The 13,606-nt window shown below is 37.0% G+C and overlaps 1 protein-coding gene and 1 pseudogene across 1 annotated transcript in view; both read left to right on the top strand.

Moving 5' to 3' along the window:
- The window catches only part of Vwa8 (von Willebrand factor A domain containing 8), a 392,265-nt gene that overhangs the window by 338,909 nt on the left and 39,750 nt on the right, over positions 1–13,606 (top strand). The gene's annotated exons all lie outside the window — the stretch shown is intronic.
- Positions 8,881–12,186, top strand: LOC143411793 (thyroid receptor-interacting protein 11 pseudogene; annotated as a pseudogene).

The following is a 13,606-nucleotide window of genomic DNA, read 5'->3' as shown; positions in this document are numbered from 1 at the left end:
GTGTGTGTGTTACCTCCCCCGTTCCCTCTCCCACCTAATTGCCTCCCCAACAAGGACAAGCTATGCCTACATTTTTTTTTCTAGTCAACACTAGTCTCCTTCCTTTGAGAGAGAACTAACAGACTTCCAACACATGAAGTGAATAGGCAGCATATCCTACAGGGTTCACTGTGCCCAGCTTCTGTCAGCCTTGATACTTGATATGTAACTTAACAAATGAAAATTTATAAAGAAGTTTCAGAGATTGCCAAAGCTAAACATCAGAGGTAATGTTATGAGGTCAAGTCCTAGTTACACATTCCTTCTCATTCTTTGAACAGAGTTAATAAGATTTAGAGGGGCACCTTGGTATGTCATCTTGAGAAACAACCATTCAGATGTTATAATGATTTTGTCTCTAGTTACTCATTGATAGTGTTTTCAAATTGTTATCTAATACCATTTATTCAGTACCATTGTTTGCCAGGTGTTTTGCTAAATATTGGATATTCAAAAAAAAATGAAAATGTGGTCTTTCTTCCAGAGAAATAGAATAGAAAGCATCGAAGTGCATTACACATAAGTATTTTTAATTAAATCTTTTCTCCAATTATACACATAAACATTTATGCATTTGTTTGTACTGGATCTAAATGTGAAGCATATTTTCTACTTTGGAAAAGAAAAGTTTGAGAAATGCTGTGAGAGAGGGAAATAGACCTAACTCCTAAAGCGATGAAGCATAAGATTCCATGATGGACGTCTGTAAAAGTATGTGGAAAAGAAATGGATGTTTTACTCAAGAGATTAAGCAAGACTTCCTAGGATGTGGCCTTTGAACTGGAACTTGAAACATTTTGGTGTTGACCAACAGAGCTGGGTGGTAAGGCAGGAATGATCAATCTGCCCCCTGGTAGTCTTGGCCCAGCATTGTCAGGCTCTACTAAGCCCCCAGAACTCTAATTTTGATTCTTCCCAGTGCCTGTCAGAGAATAGAAAACACTTATTCTTCCTCAGCATTTGAGGTTTCTCTTCCAACCCACATGATAAATATACTTTACATAAGAATTTCAGCTAAATACTTGTGATCCTTTCTTCCAACATTGCACGCGCACACACACACACACACACACACATGCACACACATTCACAAATAGTACTTTAGATGACTGTGTTATGATTAGGCTTTTGAGGCGTGTTTGTTATTCCCTGGCCAATATCAGCACCTATATATTTATGCACATAAATGTGTGATTAAATTAGTGTGTTATGGCTTCAACATTGTAAAACCCAAGAGGTTCTCAGAAAAAGACCCCTCTACTTAAGGTTAATTTAAGAAACCTTCTCTTAAATAATCCTGAATCTTGTTTCACTTCAGTTATCTATTTAAATCTATTTTGAGCATCTGTTATCTGTTAGGTACCATGCTAAGCACTGTACCCAAAAAGATGAAAAAGCTACAGACCCTAGTTGGGGAGACAGGAGGCGGGCAGTGATAGCTGGGATAGTAAATGCTGTGTCTGAGGAAGGAATGAAATGAGAAGAGAGCACACAATTCACTGAAACTTTATACTGGAGCATAAAAGAAACCAGAGACATGGGAAGGGAGAAACTTCAAAAATCATATGAAAAATTTTATGTTAGAGGGGGGCGAGCTTGCCTGGTGGTGACTGCTGGGGAAAGGGGGGAGCACAGACAGAGAGGACAGCATGGTTTATTTATTTTTAAAAAAATTGAATTGAATTTGGGGAACCTGTGGAATAGAGAGGGTGGCTCATGTTAATGGACCCAGTTAATGGGAAAGTAATTCAGTGAAATCCAACCCCAAATCACTTGGCACGTGGTTGAGTTCAGCAGGAATTAAGGATAACCCCTGTGAAAGCTGGTTACCAGTACAGGACTCATGTATAAGCACTGTGTGGCAGCCAGCAGACAGTAGATCAGGAACTCATAAAGGAAGTTGCTAGCAGTCTCTCTGATGAATCCCAGAGTGTGACTCAACCACAGTGACTGAAATAGGTGCACAGAAAATTGTGCCTGGAGCAAACAGCCTCCTAATTTCAAGGACAAAGAGCTCCCTTTGTTGTTGGCACCCCACCAACACAGAAACTTCTGCACCCCAGGCTGGGTACCTGGTAATTTATATTAACAGTGGTGGATAGGAAACTTTAGTCCCTATACCCTGAAAGTGGATTTTATGAAAACCTCAAGATCCAGACATCCAGCAGAGATCAGAATCACCTCAACAATAGGGGGCCTCTAGCAAATCTCAAATACCTACCAGAGTTCCAAAGTTCAGCCAAGACTAAACCCCAACTACTGCAACTTCCAGTTTTGAACACTGCACCGCCCCCACTACAGGAATACACCTTTTGTCAGCCTCCCTGGTGGATCCCACTCTCTACTGAGAGACTGGAAGCTAAGAGATCCCCCTAGCCACAAGGACTGCAGCTGGTTAGGACATAAAGATGTGGGTCCTAACAACCCCCAGCTCTTCACCCAAGGGTTACAGAGCCAACAATAGATATAAAGAATGCAAACCCATCTCTTTCAAGAGTTTGACCACCTCAGAGGAAACAAGCATTTTATTTCCCATTAAGTTTTTTTTTTTCTGTTTTTACTCATCTCCATTTTTCCCTTTTTTCTATGTATTCTCCCTAATTTTTTTCTCTTCTCTTTTTTCCCCTAATTTTTACATGGTTAAAAAATTTAAATTTTTTATGGTATTTTTTCCCATTTTCTGCAAGTTTTGGTATATGTGTATGTGTGTGGGTATTCTCACTGTGTGAATAGGTTTGAAAAATATATATTTGTGTAATTTACTTCATATAATTTCTTTCTTTTGCACCTGTTTATGATTTAGCCTTGTTTTGACTTAGGTGGGATATAATTATATATAGGCTTTAACTGTTTTGATCTTACATTTGCTTATTTGTTTGTATACTGGTTTTTGTCCTTAGTACTACTTCTTTAGTTTCTCCACACCCCAATACCAAATTTTCATGCTCCCTCTCCTCTTTTGTCTTTTAATTACATATAGTTATTTTTTGTTCTTCCTGCTTTATAGTCAACATCAGCTACCTATCTCCTGACTCTCTTTTGTTTACTTTTTAACATATTTCAAACCTTTTCTTGCCTTCCTAACCTATTTTCTCTTTACTTAAGAAACTTTAATTCTACTGTCTAATAGAATTAGATAGTTAATGTAATTCTTATCCCATTCATATTGCTGTGATATTGATAGAATACATGACATAGTAGACACCTGCTGTTTAATTCATGATTGAGTTCGTGATTTTTTATTTTTGGTATTGATGGTACTGATGCTCACCTCAACATTCCTATATAGGTGGCAATTATTGCTATAGATGTCAAAGTGGACAGCAGACACTGTACATCTGTTGCTAACAGTAGTGCTATTCCTGGCTCCCACTTCCTGTAAGAGGGGCTGGGAAGTGACTGGGAATTTCAAGATCATAGAGTCGAGATCTCACTGTGGAGCAATACTCACAACTCAGCCAAGTAAGTAACAGCAAATCTCACTCCACACATGATGATCTAGCCCCACCTGAGCCTTCACATTACTTCAAGGGCAGAGAATTGGGGAAACAAAACTCCCAAACCAAAAAAAAAAAAAAAAAAAAAACAGGTCTCAAGGAGGAACAATCAGAGGGGCACCTCAGGTTGCACTCTGGGATATCTACTCATAAAGCAAAAAAGATAAATATCCAGAAGAGGACTTAAAAGGAGAATCCATCTCAACTGATGCACAAGTCCAACCAAGACCTCTGAAAACATGAGGAAATAGGCCAAGAAATTTGCTCCAAAATTCAGAATCTCCCAACAAAGGATCTCACAGATATGGAAGTAGATGAAATTTCAGACAAAGATTATAAAAAATGATTATTAAAATGTTAAACTAAAAGAAGATCTAAGCAATGAATGAAGAAAGCTAATATTGGAGATAAAAGACCACTTCAATAAAGAAATAGAAATATTGAAAAGACAACAGAACTCATGGAAATGAAAGACACAAATCACACTGCACAATAGCTCAATGTGGAACCAACATAGATGCCCTTCAATAGATGAATGGACAAAAAAAAATGTGGCATATATACACAATGGAATATTTCTCAGCAATAAAGGAGAATAAAATCATGGCATTTGCAGGTAAATGGATGGAGTTAGAGAAGATAATGCTAAGTGAAGTTAGCCAATCCCCAAAATCCGAATGCCAAATGTTTCCTTTGATATAAGGAGGCTGATTCATAGTGGGATAGGGAGAGGGAGCATGGGAGGAATAGAGGAACTCAAGATTGACCAGAGGGGTGGGAGGGGAAGGGAGGGGACATGGGATTATAAATGATGGTGGAATGTGATGATCATTATTATACAAAGTACATGTATGAAGACATGAATTGGTGTGCAAAAACTCTGTATAAACCAGAGATGTGGAAAATTGTGCTCTATGTGTGTAATAAGAATTGTAATGCATTCCGCTGTGATATATATAGAAAGAAAATTCCACTGGAAACCATCACCAACAGATTAGATTGCATAGAAAACAGAACTTGAGGACAGAACTTCAACTTCAGGCCTCCAAGACAGGGTAAAGGCTCTCATATGGGGATGTTCTGGTGGCCATCATGGACCTGCCCATAGAGCTGGGGGAGGCACAAGTGTCTTGTGAGAAGGTAAGGAGAGGAAACTCACAAACTTTCAATACATTTTCCAGACACAATTTTATTATTAGCTTTATTAATGAGTCTAGCTCTCAATTTACAGAATTATATAAGTCTTAAGGAGTTAATGAAAAGGTTTTAGTAATACTTGACTGCACTTTATGAGAGAAATCCCATGCTATAATGGTATTTCTGGTTTGGGGAATTTGTAAATGCCTCAGGACCCATTTCTTAAGATTGCCTGCTACATAGCATGAGTCTCTAAGATTTTCATCTCACTCTAGTCAGAATGGCAACTACTAAGAATACAAACAACAACGAGTGTTGGTGAGGATGTGGGGGAAAATTCACTCTCATACATTGTTGGTGGGACTGCAAATTAGTGCAGCCAATTTGGAAAGCAGTACGGCGATTCCTTGGCAAGCTGGGCATGGAACCAACATTTGACACACCTAATCCACTCTTCAGTGCCAAAGGACTTAAAACAGCATACTACAGGGACACAGCCACATCAACGCTTATAGCAGCACAATTCACAGTAGCTAAATTGTGGAAACAACCTAGATGTCCTTCAGTAATGAATGGATAAAGAAAATGTGGTATATATACACAACTGAATATTATTCAGCTTTAACAAGAATAAAATTATGGCATTTGCTAGTAAGTACATGGAGCTGGACCATATCATAGAAAGTGAAATAAGCCAATTCCAAGGAACCAAAAGCTGAATGTTTTCTGATATGTGGATGCTAACCCACAGTAAGGGAGTAGGGTAGGGAAGCACAGAGGAACTTTGGATTAGACAGAGGGGAGTGAGGTGAGGTAGGAAGGATAGTAGAATGAATCAGACATTATTATCATATGTGCTATATGATTACATGACTGGTGTAATTCTACATAATGTACAACCAGAAGAACAAGAAGTTATACTCCACTTATGTGTGATGTTCAACATGCATTCTACTGTCATGTATAACTACTTAGAACAAATAAAAAAATAAAAAATAAATTTAAAAAATTCTTTATGTCAGAATCACAGCAAATAATCAGTTCCTAAAATAATCTAAATTATTTATTTATCTAAGTAATCTAAAATAATTTCTAAAATACATTTGTGATCTACTTCACAGTGTTACTGTGGCTCACTCTAAAGTCTTAATAAATACAAACTCTTAGAATTATGCTTTTTTGTTGTTGTTGTTTTTTTTTTTTTTGTGTGTGTGTGTGTGTGTGTGTGGTTTTGCTGCTGGTGGTTTGTGGTACTAATGATTGAACCCAAGAATGCTCTACTCGTAAGCTACATTCCCATCTCCAATTTCCTTTTTTACTGTTTTCTGGAACATGAACTCCTACTGACTCAGCCTCCTGAGTATAATTCATCTTTTTGAAGAATATACTATTTTTGAAGATGTTGTAGAAAGAACATACATGATAATGAGAATACCCTCAAAAATCTATTTTCCCATGTAGAACATATTTGGTTTCAACTTAAAATATTTACTATCCTAAGCCAAATTTTATTCTCAAATGCCATGTTCTATTCACTATTCCAGGATGAGCAAGTAAGGAATATATTATGAAATGACAGTAAGAGTTCCATGTTCCAGCATATACTGGAGTGTAACCTGTGTATGCCAATGTGATCTCTCAGATTAGGAGAATGAGTTTAATATGAGTGAGCATTACAATATGACTACAGTACAAAGCACTTCTCAATTTAGGCTGCACAAAACGGCCTCCCCAATACAAAATAGAATGGGCCTCTTCTCTAAGCAGCTAATCGAGCTATTCTTCAACTATCATTTGTTAATAGTCATCTTCTATAGGATTATGTTAAGGCAGAATATATCCAAAGAGATGTGAGTAGAATGGTGAAAGTGCTTGAACTTAAGCCACATAAGTTATGAGAGAAGAACTAGGAATAATTAGCCCAGAGAAAACAGTGCTTGATTTGGACATGGCTAAATATTTCCAGCTCCTTGAAACTCAACCACAGCTACTTTGTCAAAAACATAATTAGATATATTATTCATGATGTTTCATAATCTATTTTTTCTCCTAACTCATTCAATGGGTTCATACTATTGGTTATATGTATTTTTATAAATTCATTTTTCCATATGTATTTATACTTGACTTTCATAATTTATTTGTGTCACTCTAGTGTCTACCCTGTTGATTAGTGCTATATTTTAATTCAGATTCAAAGAATACATGAACTTTCATAGAGTTTGGTGTTCTTGAACTTATTTTCCTAAATTATGATGTGTGTATTAGCAATTATACCATATAATACACATTTTCCTTATTAGTTATGGGACAAATAAACCATATTCCTGTGGTTGGCTAATTAATGTATTTTATCTACTTGTTATTTCTTTTGCTACCTATCTCCTGACTCTCTTTTGTTTACTTAACATATTTCAAACTTTTCTTGCCTTCTAATAGAATTAGATAGTTAATGTAATTCATACCCCATTCATGTTGTTGTGATTATTGATAGAATACATGACATAGTAGATATCTGCTGTTTAATTCTTGATTGAGTTCGTGATTTTTTATTTTTGGTATTGATGGTACTGATGCTCACCTCAACATTCCTATATAGGTGGCAATTATTGCTATAGATGTCAAAGTGGACAGCAGACACTGTACATCTGTTGCTAACAGTAGTGCTATTCCTGGCTCCCACTTGCTGTAAGAGGGGCTGGGAAGTGATCGGGACATTTCAAGATCATAGAGTCAAGATCTTGCGGTGGAGCAATACTCACAACTCTGCCAAGTTAGTAACAGCAAATCTCACTCCACACATGATGATCTAGCCCCACCTGATCCTTCAGATTACTTCAAGGGCAGAGACTTGGGGAAACAAAACCCTCAACCCCCCCCAAAAAAAAAGGTCCCAAGTAGGAACAATCAGAGGGGCACCTCAGGTTGCACTCTTGGATATCTACTCATTAAGCAAAAAAGACAACTATCCACAAGAGGACTTAAAAGAGAAAGGAGAATCCATCTAAACTGAGGCACAAGTCTAACCAAGACCCCTGAAAACATGAGGAAATAGGCCAAGAAATTTCCTCCAAAATTCAGAATCTCCTAACAAAAGATCCGACTGATATGGAAGTAGATGAAATTTCAGACAAAGATTATAAAAATGGTTATTAAAATGTTAAACTAAAAGAAGATCTAAGCAATGAATGAAGACAGCTAATATTGGAGATAAAAGAACACTTCAGTAAAGAAATAGAAATATTGAAAAGAAATCAGTCAGAAATCATAGAAATGAAAGATACAAATCACACTTCATAATACCTTAAATGTGGAACCAACCTAGATGCCCTTCAATAGATGAATGGATAAAAAAAAAATGTGGCATATATATATGGAATGGAATATTACTCAGCAATAAAGGAGAATAAAATCATGGCATTTACAGGTAAATGGATGGAATTAGAGAAGATAATGCCAAATGTTTCTGTTGATATAAGGAGGCTGATTCATAGAGGGATAGGGAGAGGCAGCATGGGAGGAATAGAGGAACTCTAGATTGGCCAGAGGGGTGGGAGGGGAAGGGAGAGGACATGGGGTTAGAAATGATGGTGGAATCTGATGATCATTATTATACAAAGTACATGTATGAAGACATGAATTGATGTGCAAAAACTTTGCATAAAACCATAGATGTGGAAAATGGTGCTCTATATGTGTAATAAGAATTGTAATAATTCTGTTGTCATATATTAAAAAAAAGGAAAGAAAAGAAAATTCCACTGGAAACCATCACCAACAGATTAGATTTCATAGAAAACTTGAGTCCTTGAGGACAGAACTTCAACTTCAGGCCTCCAAGACAGGGTAAAGGCTCTCAGATGGGGCTGTTCTGGCGGCCAGCATGGAGGTGGCAGGACCAGCTGGAGCTGGGGGAGTCACTAACTCTGAGGGAGAAGTCACCCAACCAGAGGGCTGAAAGTCCAGGGAGGGAGCAGAGGCCCCGCGGGGGTGACTGAGCCCCTGGTGGCAAGTCTCTAGTCAGAGTCCAGGACAGGCCTCTACCTTTAAGGCAGAGTGCCAAGGTGACAGGAACCCTGCACTCCCCAGAATTCTGAATGCTTTGGTCATAATTGATCCTTGCAACGCTCCAGGACATTCAGCTGGAAGGTGGATGGTCATAGAGCGGTTTTTAGAGCAGAGCTGAGGGCTCTCTGAAGCTCTAGCAATGTTTTCATGGTTTAGAGGTCTAGGCTTCGGCTTGGGCCAGTCCTTGGGTCAGGTGGGAGGCAGCTTGGCTTCCCCCACTGACCAAGTCTCCAACTGCATCATAGATAGGCCTGTGGAGGTCTCCAAAGCTGTGGAAGACAGTTCACTTCGTTGTCGAATAAAAAAAATTGAAACCACAGAATCAAGGTTGAGATCAGAGAATACAAGACTTAAAAAGTATTGTACTGATCTGGAAAAAAAGGATGAAGCATCACAGCTTCAGATAAACCTTCAATCTACAAGTTACCCAAATCAGCTGCAACAGAAAGAGGTAGACATCAGCCATCTTCAAGCAAGCCAGATGGCACTACAGGAGCAGGTGTTGAGCCTGCAGTCAGCTGCTCAATCAGTACCTTCAGGAGCGGGTGGTGTACCAGCAACCAGCGCACCTTGTTCATTTGGTTATGCACTCAGCCATCATTTGTCGCCTCTCTGTGATTATGCCAAGGACTTTAGTGACATAATTTCATCACAACAGGAAATAAATATATTGTCAAATGAAGTTTCAAGACTTGAATGTGAAGTTGGCCATTGGAGGCGTAACACGCAGGCACAAGGAACAAATGATTCAGATCAAAGTGAAATCAGCAAACTACACCATACAATTAAGGTCCTGGAACAAAACCGAAGTCAGGACATGGATCATCACCAACATGAAATGTCCGTTTTGCAGAATGCACATCAACAGAAACTGGCAGAGTTAAATCACCAGCATCAACAGGAGTCAAATGACTATGAAGGACGGATCGCAGAACTGGAAAAGCTGTTACACCAAGGTGACTCAGGAGTTACAGTCACTGATGAGTCTCAAGTCTGGGAGATGCAAAACACTATTCAGGTTCTACAAACTGAAAAACTAGAGTCCACAAGAAGAATCAAAGAACTTGAGGATACAATCAAAGTCATAAAGAAAAAATTATCTTCTGCAGAACACGACAGAGATGTCCTGAAGAGAGAAAAGGAGCAGCTCAGGGTGGAAAAGAGACAAATAATTGAAGAGTGTGAAACCCTGAAAGTGGAATGTAGTAAATTGCAGCCTTCTCTGATGGAGCAGAGTGATCCTGCTGCAGAAAAGGGAACAATTTCTCCGCAGAGTTCATCAGTGGGAGAAGTGTTCAGACTCCAGCAAGCCCTGTCTGATGCTGAAAGAATGAGACTGAGTAGTTTAAGACAGGATACCAGCCTTGCTGAAGACAATCTGAAACTTCAAATGCATGTCCAAGTTTTAGAAAAAGAGAAGTCATTATTGAGTCAAGAAAAGGAAGAACTTCAGATATCACTTTGCAAACTGAGCTGGGAATATGAAGTCATTAAAAGTGCGGCTTCAACAGACATGAATTTGAATGTACAAATACATGACTTAACACTGAACTTGGAGGCTAAGGAGCAAGAGCTGTATGAGAGTATTAACGAAAAGGAAATGCTGATAGCTCAGTTAGAATATCTGTACAGTGAACACCGGGAAACCACAAAGCACATGAATTGGATAATAGATGAGCTATCAAAACAGCAAAATGAAGGAGATGGTCTAATCAAGAAGTTGAAACAAGATCTGGATGATGAAAAAAAGAGAGTTCATCAACTTGAGGAGGATAAAATGGAGATAACTAAAGCATTGCATGTACAGAAAGACAAGTTAACTGAGAGTGCACTGAGCCTCTGTGGTTTGCATTTAACCAAGCAGAAGCTTGAAGTTAAAGTCAAAGATTTAGTAGGTCAGCTACGTCGTTCACAAAAAAGTAGTTTCAATATCCAGCAGGAAAACCTGGAACTTAAGGAGTACATTAGCCAAAAGGAAGAGGAACTATGTAGAGTTCAGAACCAGTTAAGACATGCTGTTAATGAAGACTCTAATTTTAAGGATGATTTGCTTAAAGAAGGGGAAGTCGAAATTACAAACTTGAAGCAAAATCTTGCAGAAGTAGAACAGCTCAATGAAAATTTAAAGAAAGTTGCTTTTGATCTGAAAATGGAAAATGACAAGTTGATTTCAGCATGTGAAGATGTAAGGCATCAGTTGGAAGAATCTATTGCTGGTAACAACCAAATTTCTCTAGAAAAAGACACTATTATGGAGACGCTGAAAAGAGAGAAAGAACAGATACAAGCAGAACTGTGTCAGGCCAAAAAGAGACTGTTGGAAGAGGCAAACAATTACAGGCAGACTATTCAGGAACTCTCAAATGTATGTAATTGGAATACCTCTGCCTTACAGCTGGAACAGGAGCATGTAGTGCAACTCAGTCAAGAGAAAGACTTTGAAATAGCAGGACTCAAAAAGAATATTGAGCAAATGGCTACTGATCAAAAAGAAACTAAGGAAATATTGGCATCTTGTTTAGAAGAACAGAAGCAATTGATGCAACTTATAAATGAGAAAGAAGTTTTTATTGGCCAACTCAAACAAGAAAGTTCAGAACTGCAAAAGGATTTAGATAAGTGTTCTCAGGCCTTAAAACAAAATGAAACTTTAAGGCAGACCATAGAGGCAAAAGACCGAAGTCATAGCTCCACGAAAGAAGAAAACAGACATCTGCAAGAAGAATTGGAAAGACTTAGGGAACAGCGGAATCAAGTTGGAGCTGTGGCTGAGCCTCAAACCCTTGATAGTATCACAGAACTAGAATCTGAGGTATCTCAACTGAATGTCATCAAGAATCGTCTGGAAGAGGAAATTACACATCATCAAAAGGTCATTGAAGATCAAAACCAGAGTCAAAAGCAACTACTTCAGTCTCTACAGGAGCAGAAGGAGGAAACAGATAAATTCAAATACCAGTATGAGCAGATGAAGGCTGCACATACCCAATTGTTTTTTAAAAAAGAGAAGGAAATTAAGAATTTGCAGAAAACCATCGAACAAATAAAAGCCCAGGGGCATGAAGAGACACAGGACATTCAAACAGAGAATGCTGATAGTTTTCCAGAAACAAAAGTGAAAAGCCTTAATATAGAAAATGGGAGTGAAAACCATGCCATATGTAAAGCCAAAATGGAAAAATTTGTGAAAAGAATCAAAGGACGAATCCTTGAGATTCAACTTTGTAATTCAAAGAATGTATCTTTAACCAAACAGTTCAATCAGCTGTGTAAATATGAGGTTGAGAAACTCACTCAAATTATCCAGCAGAAAGACGTGGAGAGAGGAGCTCTTTGTGCTAGAATGTCTCCAGTTTCATACACCTAGGATGTCCTTGACCTCCAGCAGCAACTCCAGACTTCATTATGGAAAGAGAACAAGGATTATTTGGTAGTATACATTTAACTATTTCAATTGTTAAATTCAATTTTCTAGGTGTTAAATATAGCCATTTTGAATGGGAAGATTCAAAAGTGTCCCCAACATACCCTTGAGACCAGAGGAGCAAACGAGGCTTAATAGTTCTTTATCAGGACTTTTTGTTCAACATTGTCCAACTACTAAAACAAAATTACACTTGGAGGGCCCAGATATGAAATTTAGTGGTTCAATTCTAAGATTCTCTTTATCAAAATTCTTTAATCAAAACCTATCCATTTCACTATTTCAATTGGCTACAAAGTCACTTCAGGTTAAATTCAATTTTCTAGGTGTTAAATATGGCCATAAGGAAAATGATTTCTACACGTTAAATGTGAGTCAAACCAAAAGTCTTAATACATCAATCATTTCCAATGGAAAAGTTAATTTGTAAGAATGTATCATTAAAATCTGGACTGTTTATCTAAACGCTTCTCTGGGTTATCAAAAAAAGGATTTAAAATTAATCTTTTTATTTTTGTAAATTAAGATAAAAGATGAATCAAGAGTTTCCAGCTTGAGCTGGGTGAAAGTCGGAGAGGAGAGAAAGCAGATTATGGGGCAATTGCTTCTCTGACACCCGTAGTTTCTAGAACCATTAAGAACATTTTTATTAAAATTAATTTAGTATGAAACACATTTTTAAATACAAATTATATTATAATTAAATATAAATTAATATTATTACCTTTAATTTAAATTTATTTTAATAATTAATTTTATGATAGTTTTATTACATTTATTTTAACTTTATTTTTTTTGATGTAGCACTTAAAATTTTATTTGTATTGCTTTTTAATTTAATAAAATTAATTTATATTCAATTACAACATAATTTATATTTAAAAATTTATTAAATTTTATTTAAATTAATTTAATAAAATGTAAAGAAATGAATTTAAATAAAATTTAATATAAATCTGATTAATTAATATTCATTACATAATTTAATATTAATCTTCATACAATTAATTTTAATGAAAGTGTTCTTAGTGGTTTTGGAAGCTCCAGGTGTCAGAAAGTTATTTGTTGTATGATCTGCTTTTTCTCTTCTCCGATTTCACCTAGCTTGGGCTGGTAACTTTTGATATATCTTTTTTCTTAATTTACAAAAATCAAAAAGATAGATAAAATACCTGGTAGCTCTAAATATATATCATCTTTTCTTTCTTTTTTATTTCTTTTTAAAAAATTTTCTCTGTTTCAACTTTTTGGTTTTTTTACACACGATAATTAAAATACCTAACATAGAAAAGAAGGCAAGAGCACTAAAAGCTGCAAGAGAAAACCATCAGGTCTCATTTAAGAGCAAGCCACAAATGCTAACTTCTGGCTTCTGAACTCAGATCCTAAAGAAGAACAAGGCCCAGAATGAGATATTCAAAGAAAGCTCTTAAAGAGAAAT

Source organism: Callospermophilus lateralis, chromosome 12 (genome assembly GCF_048772815.1).
Source record: "Callospermophilus lateralis isolate mCalLat2 chromosome 12, mCalLat2.hap1, whole genome shotgun sequence".
Classification (NCBI taxonomy): Eukaryota; Metazoa; Chordata; class Mammalia; order Rodentia; family Sciuridae; genus Callospermophilus; species Callospermophilus lateralis.
The sequence above is the reverse complement of the archived record's forward strand: the minus strand, read 5'-3'. Positions and strand labels throughout refer to the sequence as shown.